Source organism: Biomphalaria glabrata, chromosome 10 (assembly GCF_947242115.1).
Source record: "Biomphalaria glabrata chromosome 10, xgBioGlab47.1, whole genome shotgun sequence".
Taxonomy (NCBI): domain Eukaryota; kingdom Metazoa; phylum Mollusca; class Gastropoda; family Planorbidae; genus Biomphalaria; species Biomphalaria glabrata.
In genome coordinates this window covers 20891118-20917077 of record NC_074720.1, presented here as the reverse complement: position 1 = coordinate 20917077, position 25960 = coordinate 20891118, and the positions used below count along the sequence as shown (strand labels likewise).

The 25960-nt window shown below is 34.0% G+C and overlaps 1 long non-coding RNA gene across 1 annotated transcript; it reads left to right on the top strand.

Annotated features, from left to right (window-relative positions):
- The first annotated feature begins 11195 nt into the window (after window positions 1-11195).
- Window positions 11196-15594, top strand: LOC106069636 (uncharacterized). The gene is made up of 4 exons (XR_001218130.2): window positions 11196-11425; window positions 13195-13375; window positions 13594-13687; window positions 14026-15594. It is a non-coding gene; the product is annotated as an uncharacterized LOC106069636 (long non-coding RNA).
- The last annotated feature ends 10366 nt before the right edge of the window (window positions 15595-25960 follow it).

Genomic DNA, 25960 nt, shown 5'->3' with positions numbered 1-25960 from the left:
AGAACATCTTCTCTACCGACCTCAACAAATTTTATAACTCTGAAGACTGATTGGTCTGTTTCTTAACGTTGTAATTTTTAGGAACACAAAGTTTTTTTTCTTTTAAAAATTGAATGTTTAGTATCCATTTGTTTTTTTAACGTTTTTAAGTTTATATTTTTAAACATTGAAATACTCAGAGCCTATAGTCAACTTTTAAATGTTCTTTGTGAAATCATTGACACAACAGAGTAACGGTAACGAAATCTTAGAATTTTTTTTCATTGGTAAATAAAGTGATTATAGATAGGAGAAAAACGATCCTTGCTTCATAGTTGCTAACCTGCTGTACAAAACGTTTTGTTTATTCTACATTTGTTTTGTTACCTATCAAACTTCTCCTGGCCTTGGTTGAAGCGACATTATGCAGTCGTTGTTTTTACGTCAAAAACTTCATTTAAAAAACTTCACGTCCGACGAGACTCTGGTGTAGATGAAGAACTCATTTAGTCAAGCTTTTTTTACTTCATATTTTATAATTTTTATTTTGCTATTAACAGTTTAAAAACATTCTTTTTATCAGTACATTAACTAAGCATTTCATCTCTAGTGTAGTGTAGTCTTTATTTTCGAGTGATGCCCCTTATTGCGTGCCTCTTGTTGGAGTTTTGGGGGTAGAGTGTTTAAATCTTTAATTTTGAATTCATAACAAAGTAAAATCTTGCACCAAGATCAAGATAAAACCGAACATTTCGATGTATGTCTTGTCAATGTTTAGAACCGAACATTTCGATGTATGTCTTGTCAATGTTTAGAACCGAACATTTCGATGTATGTCTTGTCAATGTTTAGAACCGAACATTTCGATGTATGTCTTGTCAATGTTTAGAACCGAACAATTCGATGTATGTCTTTTCAATGTTTAGAACCGAACAATTCGATGTATGTCTTTTCAATGTTTAGAACCGAACAATTCGATGTATGTCTTGTCAATGTTTAGAACCGAACATTTCGATGTATGTCTTGTCAATGTTTAGAACCGAACAATTCGAGTTGTTACAAAGCTTGCAGAGCACTCTCTCGGTCCGTCTCATAGAAAGTCGGAACATGTTTTGTCTCCCTTTTCCCATTCTCGGATCAAGTTGAAACTTTGCACAATTATTCCTTGTACCAGACAAAAAATTAATCAATTAAAAAAACTAACCAATTAATTAATTGATTAATGCTAACTAATTATTTTGTTGGATATCGATAAAAGGGGAATAAATGCTACATAATGAGAGATGTGGATGTATATATGGATTTATTTGCCTTATTACACTTCGTCATGTTATTTCTCCCACTTCCCAGTCTCGGATCAAGTTGAAATTGTGCAGAATTATTCATAATCGATAACAAGACACGAATCAATCAAAAAATTAACCAATTAGTTAATCATTTAGTACTAATTAATTAATTTTGTTTTATATATCAGAAAGTAAGCTAAACCCATAGACATAAATAAATATAGACTGGCCGAAGGAAGTAACTTCATGTAACTTGAAAATATGTATATCTATTGTATTCGGATTTCCGAATAATGAAAAATTGCATGATCTTCATTCTTAGAGATTAAACAAAACACTAGTGAAAATATCGTAATACTTATATAGGTTATGGCTGAAATAGATATGAATACTTAACTTTTATACTGCTCATAAATGCTGTATAATAAAGAACACAAAATTGCAAGTCACAAATTTTCGTATCATAAAACTCTTTAATCGTCCAGTCTATATTTATTTATGTCTATGGCTAAACCCTGTAAGATAAATGGTATTAATTAGCGGTGACTCCCTTTAGATAAGCTTTTGGTTTTTAAAAAAGTATTCTTTTTTCTATTGATTGTTGTTTTTTTTTTTTATTGGAGGGGACATTATAATGTCAAGACATCAGTTGCCTCAGCACTGCCAAAGGTTGGGGGGGGGGGGGGGGGGGGAATTCATGTTTTAAAAAACCCTTCTTCAATAAAATAAAAAAAAAACTAAAGCAAACTACAGTCACCAGATTCCACGAGAAGATGATCTTAAGAGAGGCCTCTTACACTCCAAGATTTGCTATCATTTATTGTTACACTCGATTTTTAATTGCCGTTTATTTTAAAATGTCATACAAAAATAAAACAAAACAAATGACCGTTTATACTTCAATTGGCATATGATTTTTTTTAAAATTTTTTTTTACATTTTCTTAGCAACTGTGGTTAAAAATAAAATTTAAAAAAAAAATTAAAAAATTCTATTTGTTTGACATCAGCTCCACACAGTGATGGTAACTAATCTTGAAATGGATGAATGATCTAGTTTTTGTCAATGTTTAGTCCAATCTATAATATAACATTGAGAAGGATAGACCTCCATCATGACGGACAGGTAATGTTTATTTTCTTTAGTCAATCGTTTGTACTGCTTCTAAAAACCATCACTTGACATGAAAGATAAACGAAAGAAAAACTCAGCAGACGTAGAGATCTGGTAGTTTCTTATGCGAAGGTAACAAAAAAAATATATAAAATAACCATATTGAAACGGAGATAACTGTTGTTTCTTTTTTAATCCACGCTGATTACTTCCCCTGTGATGGATGGTTGAACGATATGGGAACACGAGGAGGTAACGCAAAACTGACATTTGTTTACGTCATAAATCTTCGTTGTAAAATTGTCTTCTCTTGTTCTCCACTAGTCCGTCACGTTGAAAGGGACGCAATTAATAGTGTACAAATGAAGTCTATGTATTAAAACTCAGCTCTGTGTGTGTGTGAATATGTCATAACTAATATTTTTTGTTTATTTATAGCTCAAACTTTTTTTCCCTTAGTTCTCTCCCCCAAACCAAATTTTTAAAAAATTCCAAGAAGTTGTCAAAGTCAAGTATTTGGTAGTATTTACACTGTATGACTAAGTCGTGTAGGTAGGTCGTATATGTGTGTTTATTTTGTAAAATCTACATGGGCATACCAACTCTACTTCAAGTCTTTCCTGCATACATCACGATCAACCTCTGCCACACGGAGTGGCATACAAGAAACTAAAAGAACGGACCCTGAGCAGCCCTGCAGACATTTATTGAAAATGAACTAGTGAATAAGTCTGAGGAACGGTAGACTTGGACATAGCAACTATCAGAACCACTTCACAGCAAGTATAGTATTGGAATAGTATTTTTTTAAATTATCGATTAAAACTTCTAAAATAAAGGATTGTCCACTTTATTTAAAACTTTATTTATTTGACACTGGTCTTTCCTTTTAATTAGGTGATGACTGTTACATTAGTATCAATTGTGGGCAGAGAGCTTGGATAGATTTGAGTGAAATGGTATAGTGGTCCTGTATAGTTCAATCAATCAGAAACTAACTTTGAAACAGTCATAGAAACTTGTTCATATGATTTAGAGAGTATACATACACTTTGAAACAGTCATAGAAACTTGTTCATATGATTTAGAGACTATACATACACTTTGAAACAGTCATAGAAACTTGTTCATATGATTTAGAGAGTATACATACACTTTGAAACAGTCATAGAAACTTGTTCATATGATTTAGAGACTATACATACACTTTGAAACAGTCATAGAAACGTGTTTACATAAATCTTGAACACTGAAAGAGTAGGCTAGGTTAGTGTTCTTAAATCCCTTTATGAAAAGAAATTGTTGTATAAACTATTGATATGCGACATACGAGCAATGTTTGATTTTGCGACTCTTTTGATCCCCTGCATATTTTAGCAGCTTGACATTTTTATTTACTACAAAGTTTCTATCAACTCACTCCGTCTGTCTGTCTGTCTGGTACACATTTAATTTGGTACACTTTAATTCTTCCGTTGAAACTTGGCACAATTTTTTTTATTGTACCTAAAAAATAAAAATAAAAAAACAGGAATCAATAAAAAAAAATATTGACCAATTCTTTAATTCATTAGGGTAATTAACTAATTATGTTTCATACAGAAAAGGGAAATAAATATTACAGAACCAACTCTCTATTTAGTGACTGGTCATCCTTCACAGTCTACGTTACTAGAAAGTGATACTGTAGGCTACAGAAATGTTTTCTTTAGTGTTCATATATATTATATATTTTAAATATACAATTCTTTCCCCTATTTAAGCTAACCCTAACCCTAACCCTAACCCCTAACCCTACCTGCCATTAGACATTGTTTCAGAATCCACAAAGAAAAACTACTATGGTGGAAACCCAAAGTTAATCCATGGTTAATCTATAGATTATTAGAGTATTGACATTTTGATTTTGAAGAAGGTCTGGTTGAATCAAATCCAGGATGAGAAAAGCAATAGATATGGAGACATGTGGAGGCGATATAATGAACATTAAAAAAAAACGCAAGTTAGTAAGATCGACTAATACAGCTTTAAAATGAAGTTCTTTTCCTTGCTTGTCTCTTGCTTTTGTCACGTGACAAAGATCCAGTCCGATGTACCTATATTAGATCTAAAAGCACTAAGGAGAAGGTCAATAGGCCAAGGAGAAAATGTTTCCTCTTACAGCTGAGTAATGTCACGTGGTGGTTGGATCAACCATTCATCTCCTCCTATTCACGTGCGCGCTCTTAGTGGGTTCAAGAAGTTTGGGGCCTACACTGGGTGGAAACTGACCGGAAACTGAACAGGTATTTCTAAAACGGCTCTGACGATTTTACTACCAATTTGACAGTTTAGGTAGGCCTATATCTTTGAGAAAAAACAACAACACTACTATTGGCCACATATTGAAATCTCTGGTTTGACCGTTAAAATTTTTCAAAAATGTAATTAGCTTAAAATTAATTGGCTTAAGTTTTTTTTATATAATTTTGCATTCATTTTGCATTGTCATCCAGACAGAATTCAATGAAGTAATAGACGTAGCACGGACCTTGTGAGCACCGTGTTCTCTAGCAGTCCAAAAGTTGACCTTGATTGTGCAATGCTGTCTGAAGAGACTCCTTCCAATAATGAAGTAGTACAAGAAATTAATGTATGAGAAATACTAGACCAAAATAGATTTTAAAAACAAACGTAAGTTATTTGTTATATGGATGGCACCCTGAAGAAACAAATTTTATTAGCTCTATCTGCTTTTAACATTACAAAGAGGTTCGTAGATCATGTACTGGAGGCACCAAACAACTCTCTATTTAGATAGACTGGCCATCCTTCACAGCCTAGGTCATTAGAAAGTGATACTATAGGCTACAGAAATGTTTTCTTTAGTGTTGACCAAAAGCAATTATTATACATTGCTAGAACAAAGATTTGCTAGAAATGGTAATTATATAGTTACTAGCATTACCCTCCGGCTACGCCCGTTGGTTTATTCCCATGTGTTATATATTGTTTATTTTGCTATGGATCCCCTCCTTTCTTTTTCTTACTTATAACACTACAATGATATAACGTTAAACGCCCCCCCCCCCATGCATTCCTTTGGCCAGCTTATTCTCACGGGCGTAGCAAGGTACCCTTGGGCCCGAGACCAAGAATATGTTGGGCCCCCTCCCCCATTAAGGCAAATTTAGTGTGTGACAAAAATTGAGTAGTCAGTATGTATCGGTACATTTACCAAAAGTCATTCCAACGCAAATAGTGAATGCTACATTTTATACATATAGTTCGTCCATCGTGGTTCGATGATGACCACTTTGTCATCCAGGGGGCTGAGGGCTTTGCACTGGGGTATTATGCCTCCTCGTGTGGCTGGTGAGACCTATGTGAGCCCGGAATGTTCGGCCGCACACTGGGCAGGTTATTCCAGCTGGAGCTAGTGTCGTTTGTCTTGCTGTTCTTTTCTGGCGTTTTTCTTCTGCAATCGTTGTTCTTTTTTCCTCAGCAACCTGTGCGCCAGTTTTCACAGCGCGACGCCATGATGCTCTGTCATGTGCCTCTGTCTCCCAGGTGCCTGGGTCTATGCTGAACGTGTCCGGAAGCAAGATTTGGTCAAGACGTCCGGGGACAAGTTTGGGTGCAGTGGATGACCAGAGACTTTCTGTGTGTCTTGTCCTGCTCTTGAGTACTCCACAGCACTGTGCTGGTACTTGCCATTCTGTCCGATTAGTCTAGTTTTGTGACGTTACGCACAGTCCAGACTTCACATGCTAGGTTTGACAGAACCTCAGTGTACTGAGTGCCATGGACACCCTCTACCTGGTTTAGCCGGCCTGTTAAAGCCGTTTCCGGGGTGTGGCCGCTGCGCCTGCTACAGCTTCTGGGAGCCACAGGTGAGATTTGGGTACCGAGTGGGGACCAAGAGTGAGCCAAGCTACCCTCAAAAAGAAGGTACGACTGCCTGTCCACTAGAGGTGCTACCCCTGCTAGATACCCATACACGTCTGATTCAGTTAAGACTCCATATAATTGATAATAACTCAATGTTTGTAAAACTTCTTACCTTTACTAGTACACATATGGGTTTGGTCCAATACCGTCATCGGGTTTGGTTGTCCTTGACGCATGTACAATTATCTTTATGCTTAAAGTGTCTGTAGTAAGTTTTACATTCCGAAAAGAGTTCAGTGTGTATAGCTATTAAACATTGCTACCAACTAGAATCTAGTTCTATGCCTATCATTGAACAGGAGAAGGGGGTGGTTGGGTGGAAACATACATTTGGAGATGTGAGGACGCGTGCAGACTAGAGAAGATCAAACCAATGCTCGGATGATGCTGCGCTTGAAATGAAACTGGGTATGAACGACGGAAACATGTTGACCTCACCAAATCTGAAACGTAAATGAGAACAATGATATCGATAGTTTTTGTATATCACTTGATCTAATAACACATTTGCATATTAAGTTTTCTCTTCACAGTAGTCAGTAATAAGCGAATCGTATTGACATTTAACTTTCCGCAAGTATCAGCTTCCAAGCAAAATGAAACTCGACGTCTCTATTTACATGGTTGAAAAAAGGAAATGTTTAGAAGTACAGAATTAAAATTAGGCCAAAAGTTGGGACCCACAGGAAGTGCTATATTGCGTCGTCTATCAAAAACATACTGGGTCAAAATGTTTTGTACGAAGCTTATATCAACTCTCTCAGTCTGTCTGTCTGTTTGTGTGGTAAAAAAGCTTGAACAATTTTTGTTTCCCATATCCCATTCTTGGATCAAGTTTGCACAATTATTGATTGACCTGACAAGGCATGGATCAATACAAAAAAAAGTTGATTAATTGTTGATGATTAATTATTTTCTTTGATATCAAAATAAGATGACTAAATACTACTTAATGAGATATGTGGATGTATATATGGATTTAATCCCCTTATTAAGTTTTGACACATTTTTTTAGTCGATCCATCCAAAGAATTAGTGACGTCAATGAATGAATCAATCAATCTCAACTCTATAATGTATAACATAGATTATGTCGCGGTTGTCTACATCAGTGATGCTCAATCTAATTCGACCTGCGGGCCATATTAACTTTCGACACGCGTGTCGCGGGCCACATCAACAAATAGGTAAAAAAAAAATGAAATCAAAATTCACTGAAACGATTTAAAACTATTGGATCTAGAAGTGACATTCATTGAATGGGATAGTTCAAGTCTATCAACTATTGGATCTAGAAGTGACATTCATTGAATGGGATAGTTCAAGTCTATCAACTATTGGATCTAGAAGTGACATTCATTTAATGGGATAGTTCAAGTCTATCAACTATTGGATCTAGAAGTGACATTCATTGAATGGGATAGTTCAAGTCTATCAACTATTGGATCTAGAACTGACATTCATTTAATGGGATAGTTCAAGTCTATCAACTATTGGATCTAGAACTGACATTCATTTAATGGGATAGTTCAAGTCTATCAACTATTGGATCTAGAACTGACATTCATTGAATGGGATAGTTCAAGTCTATCAACTATTGGATCTAGAACTGACATTCATTTAATGGGAGAGTTCAAGTCTATCAACTATTGGATCTAGAACTGACATTCATTGAATGGGATAGTTCAAGTCTATCAACTATTGGATCTAGAACTGACATTCATTGAATGGGATAGTTCAAGTCTATCAACTATTGGATCTAGAAGTGACATTCATTTAATGGGATAGTTCAAGTCTATCAACTATTGGATCTAGAAGTGACATTCATTGAATGGGAGAGTTCAAGTCTATCAACTATTGGATCTAGAACTGACATTCATTTAATGGGATAGTTCAAGTCTATCAACTATTGGATCTAGAACTGACATTCATTGAATGGGATAGTTCAAGTCTATCAACTATTGGATCTAGAACTGACATTCATTTAATGGGATAGTTCAAGTCTATCAACTATTGGATCTAGAAGTGACATTCATTGAATGGGATAGTTCAAGTCTATCAACTATTGGATCTAGAACTGACATTCATTTAATGGGAGAGTTCAAGTCTATCAACTATTGGATCTAGAAGTGACATTCATTGAATGGGATAGTTCAAGTCTATCAACTATTGGATCTAGAACTGACATTCATTTAATGGGATAGTTCAAGTCTATCAACTATTGGATCTAGAAGTGACATTCATTGAATGGGATAGTTCAAGTCTATCAACTATTGGATCTAGAAGTGACATTCATTGAATGGGATAGCTCAAGTCTATCAACTATTGGATCTAGAAGTGACATTCATTGAATGGGATAGTTCAAGTCTATCAACTATTGGATCTAGAACTGACATTCATTTAATGGGAGAGTTCAAGTCTATCAACTATTGGATCTAGAAGTGACATTCATTGAATGGGATAGTTCAAGTCTATCAACTATTGGATCTAGAAGTGACATTCATTGAATGGGATAGTTCAAGTCTATCAACTATTGGATCTAGAAGTGACATTCATTGAATGGGATAGTTCAAGTCTATCAACTATTGGATCTAGAAGTGACATTCATTGAATGGGATAGCTCAAGTCTATCACTTTTTACGCATCTAAAAATGGCTTCATTTCTCTACTTAAAATGTGAGCAACATTTTAGTTAACTTTATCACCAACTTATTTTCTTATCTTTTTTTGGTAAATATTCCCATCGACCCTCCAATCTCTTGGCGTAGTTTAACCGTGGTGGTTTAACCAATCTTTTATACGCAGCTCAAACCAAGAAGGCCTTCATATTTGTTTTATATTGCCGCTGTATATGTTGTTGTTTCTGAAACAGACTTTCTTTACAAAACAATTATGTTGACTTATGTTACACAAAAAGATCCATTCGCTTTTTCTGGTAGACTCTACATTCAGAGTTCCATTTCATAAACTCATAAACGAAGATAAAGATACATTTTCAACTTTTTTGCTACTTTTTGTGCCGACGTTTCGACGGGCCGGATGGAACCACGTCACGGGCCGGTTCTGGCCCGCGGGCCGTACTTTGGGCATCACTGGTCTACATCATCTTGATGTGAACTCATCACATCAGCTGTGTACATCGTAACAATTGTTATCATCCTAATTCTATAATGTACAACATTCTTGACACACCCTCATTAGTAAAAAAAAAAAAACAACCTTTACGCCATATTCATTCTAGAGTTTTCTTCAACAGTTTTTGAGTTAACACTTTTTCCCCCTCGTACAAGGGGATACTTCTCTCCCCTTTCTTTCATCACCTCTTAGGGGGAAGCGCTGTGTGGGCGCCCCTACCAGCCGTCTTATAGTGATAACGCCCTGAGGTCATACCAATCAATCATATTTAGACTTCATGAAATATAATAAGGGCAATAAGTCTGAGACGTGGGTTGAACTCTAAATTGTGGAGAGTTATCTTTCACAATTGTAGCTTTCAAACCACAAACATTGTAATACATTATGGACTGGCAACAATACGTGTAGCCCAGAGGTGGGCAAATTACGGAACGCCGGGCTACATGTGGCCCACCAGGGTGTTTTATGCGGCCCACTTACACCTACAGAAATGCAAATATATTTATATTATACGAGCTTAGCCAAGCGCACTGGATTACATTCATTGATTTAGATTTCCAAAAGACATTTTAAAACAATCATCGACATTTGTTTAATATACGTAAAAACTAGGAAAACGTTTAAAAGATTGGTTTATTTGAAACAAATATTTTGGGTTTGGGTGATTCGTGATTTAGGTGACACCTCTTCTCTTGATGCAGATAAAGGGGAACAACTGTAAACAAGACCTACACCGAGCATATTTTAAGCTGGAGATACCAGAAATTAATTAAATAAATCTTTGTGTGTGGGTGTGTAAACGAAAATTGCATTGATATATTTGTTATTGTTTCACTTTGTTTTTGTTTGAAATATTTTTTAAACTAAAAATGTTCCCTTCAATAAACAAACACGCACAAGTCAAAATGTTCCAAAAATGATTTGAACCACAAAGACACGTCGTATGCACGCAATCAATGCTATACCGTACCGATTAATGGACATAATGTAAACTATGGATGGCTGCCTGGTCGTGTGGTATTGTCTCTGGATAAGTGGTCTCGAAAATCTCGGGTTCAAGACGTGCCGCCGCCATCCCCCGACATACACATTCAAGTCATACATTAGAAAAAAGGGGGGGGGGGGGAGAAGAACTGTCGTGAGTTTTAATTTTGATGTATGATCTTGTTGTTCAACTTCTTTCTCAACCGTTGAGACACTCTCTGGCTTAATATTGTGGGACACTTGAATGCCAAACATTACAATGAAATAAATAGAGTATTGTGATTCAATGTATTATTGTTAGCGATGCCCAAACAAACTACACGGCACTCGGGCCCATGTGACGTTTCAGGATTGTAGGCTATATGGTGTCTACACAGAGAAAGGTTGGGGACACTAACGTATTAGATGTATTATGACTATTTTTGGACTGTACGTGTACTGCGGAGACCTCTCTTAAGAAAAAAGATGTGTAAAGTTTGAGAAGAAATCACAAGACACGGGAGTCTGGCTTACGTCTGTGATTACTTGTTAGGCCAACACTGGGTTATATCCAACATTGTTTATGACTTTCCCTTAGGCCTAGATCTGGGTAGCGCTAATATAACTGCGCAGTACAACTGACAACAAGGCAAATGTCCGTGAGATACGGCTGTTGGGTTTGATCCAATTCAATTTCAAACTCTTACTGTCAGATTTTTTTAAGAAGAAAAAAACACACAGTGACACATTAGTCACTAGTGACACTTCCTTGACTCAATGACTGTCTTGTGACACACACATATAGATAGATCTATTCTATAATATTTATTAGATCTAAGTCTATATCTAGATCTAGACTTCTTGGTCTCCAAAGTATTTGAAATACCGGTACTCTATTTCATTCTGAAATGTTTGAGGAAATGTTAGATTCTACTAGTTCACTTGGACCTGCGCTGTTTCGATCTATAATAGACTCTAGTTTAGATCTAGAATGGACATCATCTTTCATATATTTAAAGGTAAGCCCAAATTTTATCAAACTCTTTGTAGCCTATTAAATTAAAAAATTTATGTCACAGGGTGGTTAAGCGATTGGCTTCCGAACCGAGGGATGTGTTCAAATCTCGGTGAAGACTAAGCTTTACATGTTTTTTAGAATGTCTCGGGAGGCATCCCCTCTATTTGGGCACCTGGCCTAACGTTTGGCACAAGATGGGAGGTAAGACAGTGGTACGTTATCCTTCACAGCTTATGTCCCCTGTAGAACTCTCAAGAGTCTGAAAGGGCTCCGGATTCGACTGTCTGGTCCATCTTTTTCCTTTTTTTTAAATTACAGATGTTGCTTCCAAAGAAAATTATACAGTGGTGTAGCAACCATGGTGCGAAGTTCATTGGCCCGGACCCATGAGCCACAACCATAAGGGCCCAAACTGGCTCTTTTCTTTCTTTAATATTATGAAATATTCTATCTAATTGAACTACATGAATTAGTAATAAGTAGCTTGTAATGTTAAATCTACTTTAAGTTGCAATATTCCTTTCTCTAAAATATAAAATGCATAGTGAAAAAAACACTAGTATTGAGGCTTCCTTAACATAATGCTTAATGTAATAAGAGAAGTGAGGGTGGGGGGAGAGGCTTTACCAAAGTAATTAAATATGTCAATGCTAGTGATAGGGTAGAATCTAAACATGTCTAAATGAGAATGAAGGTAGGAATAGAGAGAACCTTACACCCTACCCCCTGATGTGGCATTATTTAAATTGGAAAACGTAGGAGTAACATTGATTGGTTTAATTGCACATTCTTTTAAGTAGCAATCCATAGTTGTGTAGCACACCCCTCACCCTTAGACAGTAAAGTTCCCCCTTTCAGACCTTGTGATGTGTGGGGTAGATGATGCTAAGGTCATGTTTCTGTGGCCCATGGTTGACGAGGGTGTTGTGTGGCCAGCACAACGACCAACTGCCTTTACTTTTCTGATTAATTAGAGCTGGGGGGGGGGGGGAGTCAGAGGCTCCCAAATATCCAGAAATAAAATTTCGTCCCCATAATTCGAACCCAGGACTCCCGGTTCAGAATCCAAGTGCTCTACCGCACAGCCTCTGACATTAACTCTTCTAATTATTCAAAGAAATAAAACAAAATGTGTTCATGAAAACTGAGCTAAAGATCAAAATCAACTTTCTACTGAGGTCCCTAGATTTTGGACACACAATGCACATTTAGAATATGAGAAGTCAGCATGTGACTTGGAATTCTAGCATGTTAAATTACTTGGTTGACCTCTGACATCAACTTTGAAGTTTGAGGACCTTGTTCTTGTTTACCCAATTTGAGTGTTGCCTGCCTTGTGTATTGTTTTTCTTGGATATGTAGGCCTACTTTTACATAAGAGACAATATTGCTCAATGTGGGTTCAGTCACACTCAACTTACTGAAAGGGGCCTAACATTGTATTCCTAAACCCGTCCCCACAGATACATTGCTACGCCACTGGTCCTATACCTATAATATCCATATTTCAGTCTAGTCCTGCGTGTTAGAGACTTAAACTTTGCTAAGTTGTTGGTTTTCTTGGCTGATTCAGGCAACCCATTCCATGCTTTAATGACACTAGGGAAGAACAAACACTTGTATGAATTAGTCCTAGCATATGGTATAAGAAATGTGCCCATTCTGTCATATACAATACACAATTTCAGTTCACTGTAGCCAACAACTTAAGACTGTTGTGTATTATTTTTTATCTCTAGATCGTTAATATTTGTTTGTATATTTTGACAGATTTACTCTTGTGGATATGAGCTACTACAAACATCAGGATGATCTAGCTTTAACAGCACCTGAGTCTCAGATGAATCCATTTAAATCCAAGCATCAATGTCACTGTAGCTCTAAAGACAGGGATTTATACTTGCAACTTAGACATAACAGATTGAATCAAAAGTCCAAGATGTTTTAAATGGTATGTAAAAAAAAACAAGTCAAAGCCACTCAACATATATTTAACTTTCCTTGAAACAATTTCAAATTAAGAGTTATGAACCCATTTTAGTTTTTTTTATTATTAGATTATGTATGACAAAATTTTAGTTTTGTTTAAACTTATGAAACTTTAACTCTTCTGTTGTCAAAGTTTATAAACATTAGTGAACTTACATAACTTTTTATTTTTGTTCATAGAGATGGGTGTGTGACTGAACTTTCAAACCTTCAACATTGTATCATTTTTAAATGTGCCCAAGGTGATGGTTTAGATGTGTCTTTGTTTTCAAAGGTAGGTTTTAAAGTTTTATATGTTGCTATTCAGCTAGCAGAAATAAAAATGTTAGTAAATATGGATACTCTCAGGTTAGATATGAGGATTTTAATTTGTACCAGTATTTAAAGTTGATGGTTGAACACTTTCTGGTTTTGTATCATTGTAGTCATTCAACTTGCTTTTTAAATGTCTTTACCTTTGTATGTCTTAAAAGATAATATAGAGGATAGAGATACAAGACTATATATCTTACTACCGGTACAATCTTACAACATATATATTTTCAGAAGTTAACAACCAAACTTATAATACATTTATTACATGTTAAACATCTATTTTGTTATACATTTCAGATTTGTTTGTGTTACTGACTCATCAAATGCAAATTCAAATCTGAAGTAATTTGTTGGTGTCAAGATTCAAGTACTTTTAATCAATGTTTGATAGAAAAGCCTGAAGATGTGTTCATCATTAACATCAAGTTCCATGTGAGAGCATCTAGGCACAAGGCTCTGGACTCAAACTTTGCAGTATACATCTTGATACAAGTCAAAAGCTTAGAGCTTTCCAGATATTGTTTTGTATACAAGGTTCAAGTTATATTTCAAGTTCTTCGTTATCAAGGTTCAATACATCGTTTGCATAATAGGTCAAAATAGAATGTTCATTCAGCACACAGCCATTTCAAGAGAAATTTAAACCTGAAGTGTTTTATCTTTTGTATTTAAAATGTACAAACATCATTACTAGCACTATGAATAATATTATTATGCTAATCAGTGTTAATGTCAACTGTTACATTCTTAAATATATCAATATTTCTTAGTTATATCCATTAATTATATCTTTTTATCTATAAACATATTACTATTTTAACTTTATTTTATTATGTCAGCTTATTACACTATAAATTAGAATGTCTTGTCTACTTAATTTGTACACTTCTCTTATTTCTAAACTGTTTACTGTTAAAATTAGTTTACTCACATCAGTCTAAATTTCTTGTACACATTTAATGAATACACAAAAATTAGGAATTGTATAACATATTGAGCTGCAATAATGTCTCAAAGTAAAGATTTGTTTGAAACTTCTTTCTGCAGAATTCTCCATGTATTCATTTTTTCTAGACATCCAGTTGTTCTTATTGATGTCACCATTTCTTTTAATCTCAACTTTAAGTCATTATACAAATCATAGCATATACTTTCCATCTACTGAATAACTTGTGAAATTATAGCCTTTACTTCACTCTGCTAGATCACTTATGAAATTATAGCCTTTACTTCACTCTGCTGAATCACTTATGAAATTATAGCCTATACTTCACTCTGCTGAATCACTTATGAAATCATAACCCATACTTCACTCTGCAGAATCACTTATGAAATTATAGCCTATACTTCACTCTGCTGAATCACTTATGAAATTATAGCCTATACTTCACTCTACTAAATCACTTATGAAATTATAACCTATACTTCACTCTACTAAATCACTTATGAAATTATAACCTATACTTCACTCTGCGGAATCACTTATGAAATCATAACCTATACTTCACTCTGCAGAATCACTTATGAAATCATAACCTATACTTCACTCTGCAGAATCACTTATGAAATTATAGCCTATACTTCATTCTGCTGAATCACTTATGAAATCATAACCTATTCTTCACTCTGCTGAATCACTTATGAAATTATAGCCTATACTTCACTCTGCTGAATCACTTATGAAATCATAACCTATACTTCACTCTGCTGAATCACTTATGAAATTATAGCCTATACTTCACTCTGCTGAATCACTTATGAAATTATAGCCTATACTTCACTCTACTAAATCACTTATGAAATTATAACCTATACTTCACTCTGCAGAATCACTTATGAAATCATAACCTATACTTCACTCTGCAGAATCACTTATGAAATCATAACCTATACTTCACTTTGCAGAATCACTTATGAAATCATAACCTATACTTCACTCTGCAGAATCACTTATGAAAACATAACCTATACTTCACTCTGCTGAATCACTTATAAAATCATAACCTATACTTCACTCTGCTGAATCAATTATGAAATCATAACCTATACTTCACTCTGCAGAATCACTTATGAAATCATAACCCATGCTTCACTCTGCTGAATCACTTTTGAAATCATAACCTATACTTCACTCTGCTGAATCACTTTTGAAATCATAACCTATACTTCACTCTGCTGAATCACTTATGAAATCATAACCTATACTTCACTCTGCAGAATCACTTATGAAATCATAACCTATACTTCACTCTGCTGAATCACTTACGAAATCATAACCTATACTTCACTCTGCAGAATCACTTATGAAATCATAACCTATACTTCACTCTGCTGAATCACTTATGAAATCATAACCTATACTTCACTCTGCTGAATCACTTATGAAATCATAACCTATACTTCACTCTGCAGAATCACTTATGAAATCATAACCTATACTTCACTCTGCTGAATCACTTATGAAATCATAACCTATACTTCACTCTGCAGAATCACTTATGAAATCATAACCTATACTTCACTCTGCAGAATCACTTATGAAATCATAACCTATACTTCACTCTGCTGAATCACTTATGAAATCATAACCTATACTTCACTCTGCTGAATCACTTATGAAATCATAACCTATACTTCACTCTGCAGAATCACTTATGAAATCATAACCTATACTTCACTCTGCTGAATCACTTATGAAATCATAACCTATACTTCACTCTGCGGAATCACTTATGAAATCATAACCTACACTTCACTCTGCTGAATCACTTATGAAATCATAACCTATACTTCACTCTGCTGAATCACTTATGAAATCATAACCTATACTTCACTCTGCTGAATCACTTATGAAATCATAACCTATACTTCACTCTGCGGAATTGCTTGTGAAATGAAATTGATTATTATTGACACTAACTGGACCAAGCACATCTTATTACAGAAGTTTCTGAAAAGTTTGTTCTGGTTGTGCCATGAATAATGACTTGTTCACAAAGAAATCCATTTCTTTACTCATGTTGTATTTTTCACTTCAAGTTCCACTCTTTGAACAGTTGAGATTTACCATCAAAATAAAAATGCATTTTTTTTAAGGAGATAGAGTTTATTATTTTCATAATGTATCTCTATTCCTGAAGTTCTTAATGGATTCTTCATAATTTGCACTAAAACTGTTTCATTTCTGTAATCTGTTCCTAATTGAGAAGAGAAATGAATGTATTTACCTTTCACACCATTTTGTTTTAGAGATATTTTTGTACTTGGATTAGAGTCATGAGTTTTATGCTTCCTAGGGGAAAGTCTCATTATTTAGGTTGAATTCATAAACTCTGAGAGGTGTGTCACAGTGGAATATTTTCTTTCAAATGTTCACTTTTGGTCAATCTTTTCCAAATGGTCTTTTTTTTTCTTACTATTTTCTAGTTTTTAAATCTAAATTTCCTGTTTATTTTATCTGAGTTTAGATCCTATCACATTAATTAACAATGTGTCTCCAGCTTTCTCTGCAGCAAATAAGACTTAAATACCACAATATGTATGAGTTTAATAAAAGTTTTATCTGTGATAGGAAACTTAAACCTACACTTAGAAAGTATTTTAGCTTAAAACTTAAACTGTAATGATTTAAGTTGATAGTGCTATTTTAGCTTAAAACTTAAACTGAAATGATTTAAGTTGATAGTGCTACTGTTAATAGCACTATAGTAATTCATTTATTATAATTTAATTGCATAGTGTCCTGAGTATGACGTTAAACTGCTCCTCTTTGTTCGTTACTTTTGGAGCTTAAAAGTTTCTCTTTTTCTTTCCTTTCACCAGTCTGTCTCATCTTCTCTAGTGTCTGTCTACTTAATCAACAATCTGTCTTCCTTTTCTTACAAATTCTAAACCTTATCCATGTGGTCTGAAGAGAGTTTTAGTCTCACATGGACAATGTACATAAGTGTATATAGTTAACATTTTTGTTCTTTTACATCTTATACTTATTTTGTTAGTCTTTAAAAAACAAACGTGTACGTAACTAGGTCATAAGCTCAGTTAAATGTTCAAATGTTTCTAGCTCAGTCATAGCTGTGTCTTTAAGACTTAAAGACTTGTTATAAACTAAATTGTTTATGCCTATACAACATGCATTGAAGTACATTTGTACTGGTTGTGGTCTAGTTTCCCTATAAGGTTGTATTATTTAAGAAGAGTTAACTTGTATGGTGGATGGTAGTCTCCTGTTGATAAGTTTATATAAGTGGTGTGGCCGGCAACACTGCTTGTATAGATGAATCCCAGGGACTTTACTCTCCCTGTACAGTTTATGATTCAAAGATAGTACAGCTAAGCTGAGTGAAACTGAGACATCTCTAGTTACAGTGTAAACACAATTTGTAGGAACCAGAAACTTTTCAATTTCAAACATAACCTCTTCTAACATTTAGTTAACTTGTACATTGGTCATTGAGATTGTTGTGAATGAAGTCACTTAGTTAATTTGTGTATGCATACTGTACATTTTGTGTTAGCACATATTTCATAGTGTATCCTTGAGTGGATTTCTTAAGACTCTGTAATTTCTTGTATAGATTATGTAGATAATTTTACTATCAACTGTTATTTATACAATAGTCCTTCCTACTTGCTGCTATTTAGTAGCATTGTGTGCATTTTGTTGACTAGCTTATCTATTAGCACACTTCATTTCATTGTGTATTATAACTTAATTTCTGACAATTTACTTTATTTTGTGTTATGACTTTCAACTGTCATTTAGATTTGCTTCTATTATTTCATTGTTTCTACATAGAAGCATAGTGTGCATTTTTTTTATTAGTTTGTCTATTTTAACACTAAATTTCATTGTGTATTATGACGGAATTTCTTGCAAGCTGTTCTTAATTTTTTACTTTCAATTATTTGTAGAACAATCTTTGATGTTTGCACCTATTTCATTTGTACTACCAGTACATATTGTAAAATTGGTCTATTTATAGACATAATTTTCATGCTAACCAGATTTATGTACTATTCCTAAAATCGTCAGGCACACATTAGACCAACTTTATATTGGCTTCTCACAGAAATGATGCAATACTGGTTAGACTAAAGTAATTTGACTTTGCAAGACACAATCACATAAACATTCCCCACAAGCTATACCACAAAGTAAAAGACATTTAACATAAATATTTAGAGAAAACAGCACCACATACACAAATACAGGTAACACACACACTGCATCATCTTTCTTTGCCACACTAAACACAAAAGACTAAGACCAGGTGATTACTTTGTCTACATGTAACATTTGACCAAGTGTTCATTGATCAGGAAATGTTATTTTTTATACTTGTAATTTGAAAACTATTTCTCCAGTTTAATCTTTGGTCCATTACCAGTTTTTAAATGTCTCACTATTCTTTTGTCTTCCAATTAGACCAGTTTCCCTTTTGGCATTTATTTCCCACATTAATTTTTCTCTTTTTAAATTTCATTCTGTCATTCTACTCTAAACATTGTTGGCTTGCTCCTCTTAAACATTTTTGTTTGATTGCTCCTCTAAATATTGTAGTTTAGTTTGCTCCTCTAAACATTTTTGATTGCTGCTCTAAATATTTTAGTGTAGTTTGCTCCTCTAAATATTGTAGTTTAGTTAGCTCCTCTAAACATTTTTGTTTGATTGCTCCTCTAAATATTGTAGTTTAGTTTGCTCCTCTAAACATTTTTGATTGCTGCTCTAAATATTTTAGTTTTGTTGGCTCCTCTAAATATTGTAGTTTAGTTTGCTCCTCTAAACATTTTTGATTGCTGCTCTAAATATTTTAGTGTAGTTTGCTCCTCTAAACATTTTTGCTTGCTGCTCTAAATATTTTAGTTTTGTTTGCTCCTCTTAATATTGTAGTTTAGTTAGCTCCTCTAAACATTTTTGATTGCTCCACTAAACATTTTTAATTGCTCCTCTAAATATTGTTTTGTTTGCTCCTCTAAATATTGTAGTTTAGTTTGCTCCACTAAATATTGTAGTTTAGTTTGCTCCTCTAAACATTTTTGTTTGCTCCACTAAATATTGTAGTTTAGTTTGCTCCACTAAATATTGTAGTTTAGTTTGCTCCACTAAATATTGTAGTTTAGTTTGCTCCACTAAATATTGTAGTTTAGTTTGCTCCTCTAAATATTGTAGTTTAGTTAGCTCCACTAAATATTGTAGTTTAGTTTGCTCCACTAAATATTGTAGTTTAGTTTGCTCCTCTAAACATTTTTGTTTGCTCCTCTAAATATTGTAGTTTTGTTAGCTCCTCTAAACATTTTTGATTGCTCCACTAAACATTTTTAATTGCTCCTCTAAATATTGTTTTGTTTGCTCCTCTAAATATTGTAGTTTAGTTAGCTCCACTAAATATTGTAGTTTAGTTTGCTCCACTAAATATTGTAGTTTAGTTAGCTCCACTAAATATTGTAGTTTAGTTAGCTCCACTAAATATTGTAGTTTAGTTAGCTCCACTAAACATTTTTGTTTGCTCCTCTAAATATTGTAGTTTTGTTGGCTCCTCTAAATATTGTAGTTTTGTTGGCTCCTCTAAACATTTTTGCTTGCTGCTCTAAATATTTTAGTGTAGTTTGCTCTTCTAAACATTGTTGGTTTGTGGTATAAAATAATTTTGATCCATTTTCAATTAGCCTACTTGTATAGTTCTTGAAGTTTTGGTTTTCAACTTTATTTCTAGACATTTATGGTTGGTCTTAGTTTCTTTCAATTTTAAATAAAAATTATTTTCTTGTGGTTCAAAAAATTTCAATATTGAATGCTTCCTTGTTTGATTTTAGAAAAAAGATTTAGTACCTTTCTGTTTGGATTTAAAAGCCTGAGAACTTTGTCCTGAGTCAAGACGTTAAACTGCTCCTCTTTTCTGGCACTTTTTGGAGCTCAAAAGTTCCTCTTTTTACTTTCCTCCTTTCTACAACTAGTTGATCTTTTCCTTTGTCATCTCACCTTATTTTTGATAGTAAGCTTCCATTACTGATAGTAATTTCTTTTTTTAGTCATCCCATCTTCAATAGCCTTTTGTTAGGTCATATCCCTTGCTAGCTGGCCGTAGCGATAGGGATTCTACCTAACAATTTGTGAATTCTATTGATAAAGTTCTTTTTCTAAAATAGTTTGTAAATTTAAGTTGATCTAGAAAACATTTCAAGTTTGCAAGCTTGTGTTCTTCTCAACATTTATTTTAGTATGTTAGATTTCAATTTCAACAATTCAATAGTTCTACTTTGCATTGTAGTATTCACACCTGAATTCATTGGATAAGTGGTTCTATATATTTTTGTTTGGGTGGGGAAAGTTGTGAGAATTTCTTACAGGACATTTTGCTCCTAGCACTGCACCCTGATGTAGGATATAAAAACTAGCTGTTAATTTGGTCAACTTCTAATGAGTTATAGGCTGGAAAATGTATCTTACATTTTTTTAAATTGTAACTTTTAAACTTATTTTAACTTGAGTTATTTTTAACATGGCCATTTTTGTGGCCATGAACAATATCTAGTCAACTATTTTGTCTGCTTTGTGTGTGCGCAAGCCCTCTCCAGCTAACCCCACATCCATTGAGGATTTTGTATGTGTTTCTGTTTTGTTGGCTCATGTTTTTGTGTTTGATTAAAACCCTTATTTGGATCTTTTTGTTTTTTTTGTTAGCTGCTGGAACTTATATTTATTTAGCATTTACCTTAACTTGAAATTATTTTACTTGTTTTTTTTTTTTCTGGTAGTATTTTCAGGATAGGATTTTGGATTAGGTTTTCTGTTGCTAGTTTAGTGTTTGTGTGTTAGGGTGAGGTTTTATGCTATCTAGATATATTTTCCCTATGAAAGTCCCTGGCGTAGATTGAATGCTCGCAAACTTTGAGAGAGGTTGACACAGTGGAATATTTTCTTTCTAAATGAACTGTTGACTTTTGGTTTGCCTCTCCCCCTCTCCCTTGAGAAACTATTCTACAGCAGAGAGCACACACTATGTCTTTGTGTATGTGTGTGAGTGTGCTCTCTGTGTGAGCAACCTCTCTCCAGCTAACGTCCAAATAAGGGCATGTTTTGTTTTTGTTGTTTTATAAGTTTGTTTTTGTCTTATTTTTTTGTCTTGTTTTTACGTCTGAAATCCTTTCTGGGTGGTTTTATTTTTTTTTGTTAGCTGCTGGAACTTATATTTATTTGGCATCAGCCTTCAATCAAAATTATTTCGTTTCATTATTTGGTGTCTTAGCAGGTTAGGAAGTAGCTTAGTTTGTTTTTTGGGTTCACAGTTGTGCTGTATGCCATCTAGATATATTTTCCTTATGAAAGTCCCTGGCGCGGTTTGAATACTCGAAAACTTTGAGAGGGTTTGACACTGTAAAATATTTTCCTCCAAAACTCTTCCAACACGTTATTGACTCTATTTTTGGTTCCTTCTTACCCCACCTCCCCTTTGGAAAATATTTTATAAATCAGAGCAGACAAGATACTTTCATTTTTTGTTTTAAATTTTGTTTTGATTGATACATTTTTTTACTTTTCTCATTATCCTCTTTGTCCATTCTTCCTCATTTAAATGTCTACTAGATACTTGTAGATGTATTGCTTGGTATTTGGATGTACTGTTTGGTCTACACGAAAGTCTACACCAAGCAGTATTTCCATACATCTAGCAATGCATCTGTAAGTATCTAGCAGACAGTTTCATGGGGAAGAGTGGCCTAAAGCAAGATTATTGTGCGGATGAGCAATATGGGTTTTCATAGTAATAACTTTCATTTATTTCTTTAGATAACATTAAGTCAATATCTAAATTTTATTTTAAAACATTAATTTAGGACATGGTACATCTAAAAACTTCTACACTCTTTATGAAGTTTCTCTTACAATCTGATGTAGTCAACTACTACTACTCTATTTAAGTGTTGAACCAGTTCACAAGCTTGCTGATTTAGTTGAAGATTTAACTTTTTTTTTTTATTAAGTATATACTAAAAAGTGTTGGTGTTGACATTGTTAGTAAAAGACTTGTCCTGAGACAAAGACGTTAAACTGCTCCTCTTTTCTGGCACTTTTTGGAGCTCAAAAGTTCCTCTTTTTACTTTCCTCCTTTCTACAACTAGTTGATCTTTTCCTTTGTCATCTCACCTTATTTTTAATAGTAAGCTTCCATTACTGAAAGTAATTTCTTTTAGTCATCCCATCTTCAATAGCCTTTTGTTAGGTCATATCCCTTGCTAGCTGGCCGTAGCGATAGGGATTCTACCTAACAATTTGTGAATGCTATTGATAAAGTTCTTTTTCTAAAATAGTTTGTAAATTTAAGTTGATCTAGAAACCATTTCAAGTTTGCAAGCTTGTGTTCTTCTCAACATTTATTTTAGTATGTTAGATTTCAATTTCAACAATTCAATAGCTCTACTTTGCATTGTAGTATTCACACCTGAATTCATTGGATAAGTGGTTCTATATATTTTTGTTTGGGTGGGGAAAGTTGTGAGAATTTCTTACAGGACATTTTGCTCCTAGCACTGCACCCTGATGTAGGATATAAAAACTAGCTGTTAATTTGGTCAACTTCTAATGAGTTATGGGCTGGAAAATGTATCTTACATTTTTTTAAATTGTAACTTTTAAACTTATTTTAACTTGAATTATTTTTAACATGGCCATTTTTGTGGCCATGAACAATATCTAGTCAACTATTTTGTCTGCTTTGTGTGTGCGCAAGCCCTCTCCAGCTAACCCCACATCCATTGAGGATTTTGTATGTGTTTCTGTTTTGTTGGCTCATGTTTTTGTGTTTGATTAAAACCCTTATTTGGATTTTTTATTTTTTTTGTTAGCTGCTGGAACTTATATTTATTTAGCATTTACCTTAACTTGAAATTATTTTACTTGTTTTTTTTTTTGGTAGTATTTTCAGGATAGGATTTAGGATTAGGTTTTATGTTGCTAGTTTAGTGTTTGTGTGTTAGGGTGAGGTATTATGCTATCTAGATATATTTTCCCTATGAAAGTCCCTGGCGTAGATTGAATGCTCGCAAACTTTGAGAGAGGTTGACACAGTGGAATATTTTCTTTCTAAATGAACTGTTGACTTTTGGTTTGCCTCTCCCCCTCTCCCTTGAGAAACTATTCTACAGCAGAGAGCACACACTATGTCTTTGTGTATGTGTGTGAGTGTGCTCTCTGTGTGAGCAACCTCTCTCCAGCTAACGTCCAAATAAGGGCATGTTTTGTTTTTGTTGTTTCATTTTTGTCTGTTTTGTTTTATAAGTTTGTTTTTGTCTTATTTTTTTGTCTTGTTTTTACGTCTGAAATCCTTTCTGGGTGGTTTTATTTTTTTTGTTAGCTGCTGGAACTTGTATTTATTTGGCATCAGCCTTCGATCAAAATTATTTCGTTTCATTATTTGGTGTCTTAGCAGGTTAGGAAGTAGCTTAGTTTGTTTTTTGGGTTCACAGTTGTGCTGTATGCCATCTAGATATATTTTCCTTATGAAAGTCCCTGGCGCGGTTTGAATACTCGAAAACTTTGAGAGGGTTTGACACTGTAAAATATTTTCCTCCAAAACTCTTCCAACACGTTATTGACTCAATTTTTGGTTCCTTCCACCCCACCTCCCCTTTGGAAAATATTTTATAAATCAGAGCAGACAAGATACTTCCATTTTGTTGTTTTAAATTTTGTTTTGATTGATACATTTTTTTACTTTTCTCATTATCCTCTTTGTCCATTCTTCCTCATTTAAATGTCTACTAGATACTTGTAGATGTATTGCTTGGTATTTGGATGTACTGTTTGGTCTACACAAATGTCTATACCAAGCAGTTTTTCCATACATCTAGCAATGCATCTGTAAGTATCTAGCAGACAGTTACATGAGGAAGAGTGGCCCAAAGCAATAATTGTGCAGGTGAGCAATATGAGTTTTCATAGTAAGCTAGTCACATAGAAACTTTTTATTACTTTAGCTAACATTAAATCATTTCTGTATTTTACTGAATACATTTTTTTAAAAATGGTACATCTATAAAATTCTAGTCACAGGTATTTGCTGTTATCAACTATATCTTTGAATAGGATTTCTCTCAACTAACTTTTTAAAGTGCTGATCAAGTTCACAAGCTTGCATTTTTTTAGTTCTTTTTGTTTGTAAAGCATAGGCTAAAAAAAATTGTTGGCCTTGACACTGTTAGTAAAAGTTTTGTCCTGAGTCAAGACGTTAAACTGCTCCTCTTTTCTGGCACTTTTTGGAGCTCAAAATTTCCTCTTTTTAATTTCCTCCTTTCTGTAACTTATTGGTCTTTTCCTTTGTCATCTCACTTCACTTTAACTCAACCTTAGTTTCTACTCAAGTTTTCATTAGTGAGCTAATTTGATCTTAATAGTTTATTGTATCTGATTATTTGCCAGTTTTTATGGTGATTTTCTCTTTCATCTACTTTATTTTCCACTCAAGCTTGAAATAAGTATTTCAAATATTAGCAGAGTAGAGAGTTTTATTCACTGTGTTTAAGATTGTTTCCTCATAGGTAGACAACTCAATTTTATTCTACATTTATATTTCACTGTTGGGGCCAACATTCACATCCAATGTCCCCCATACATCAATGTGACACTCTAAATTTTCCCATTATTCTGTATGATAGCGTTTGCCAGTTATTTTGAGTGTCTATTTAATCTGTTTTCAACTTAATCCTTTCATATAAAATAAATTATAAAATTGCAGCGGAGCAGATAATTTTATTTACTGACTGCATTATAAGATTTTGTTTTCTCCTAGGTAGTAGATAACTCAATATATTTTATTCTATATTTATATCTATATTTTACTGTTGAGCCATACTAACATTCTGTTTTCCCCTGACATAATGTGACAACCAGCCCAACAACATCTGGACACATTGTCCTCAAGTTTTCAATTAGTCTATATGACTAAAAGTGCCAGTATTCATGTTCACATTTTGTTCCCATACATGTGAGAGTTGAACAAAGTAAACTTTCTAAACTTCTTGATTCTACATTTGTTTGGACACATTCTCACATTCTGTTTTCCCCTGACATAATGTGACATCCAGTCCAACAAACTATTCCTGGACATTTTTTCTCTACATTTTCTTTTATTCTGTACATTTGTCAGTTTTCATCATGATTTTTCACTTTTTTTTCTGTCAATGTTTTCATACAAGGTTTAGTACAATGCTAGTGGAGCAGAAAGTTAAATTC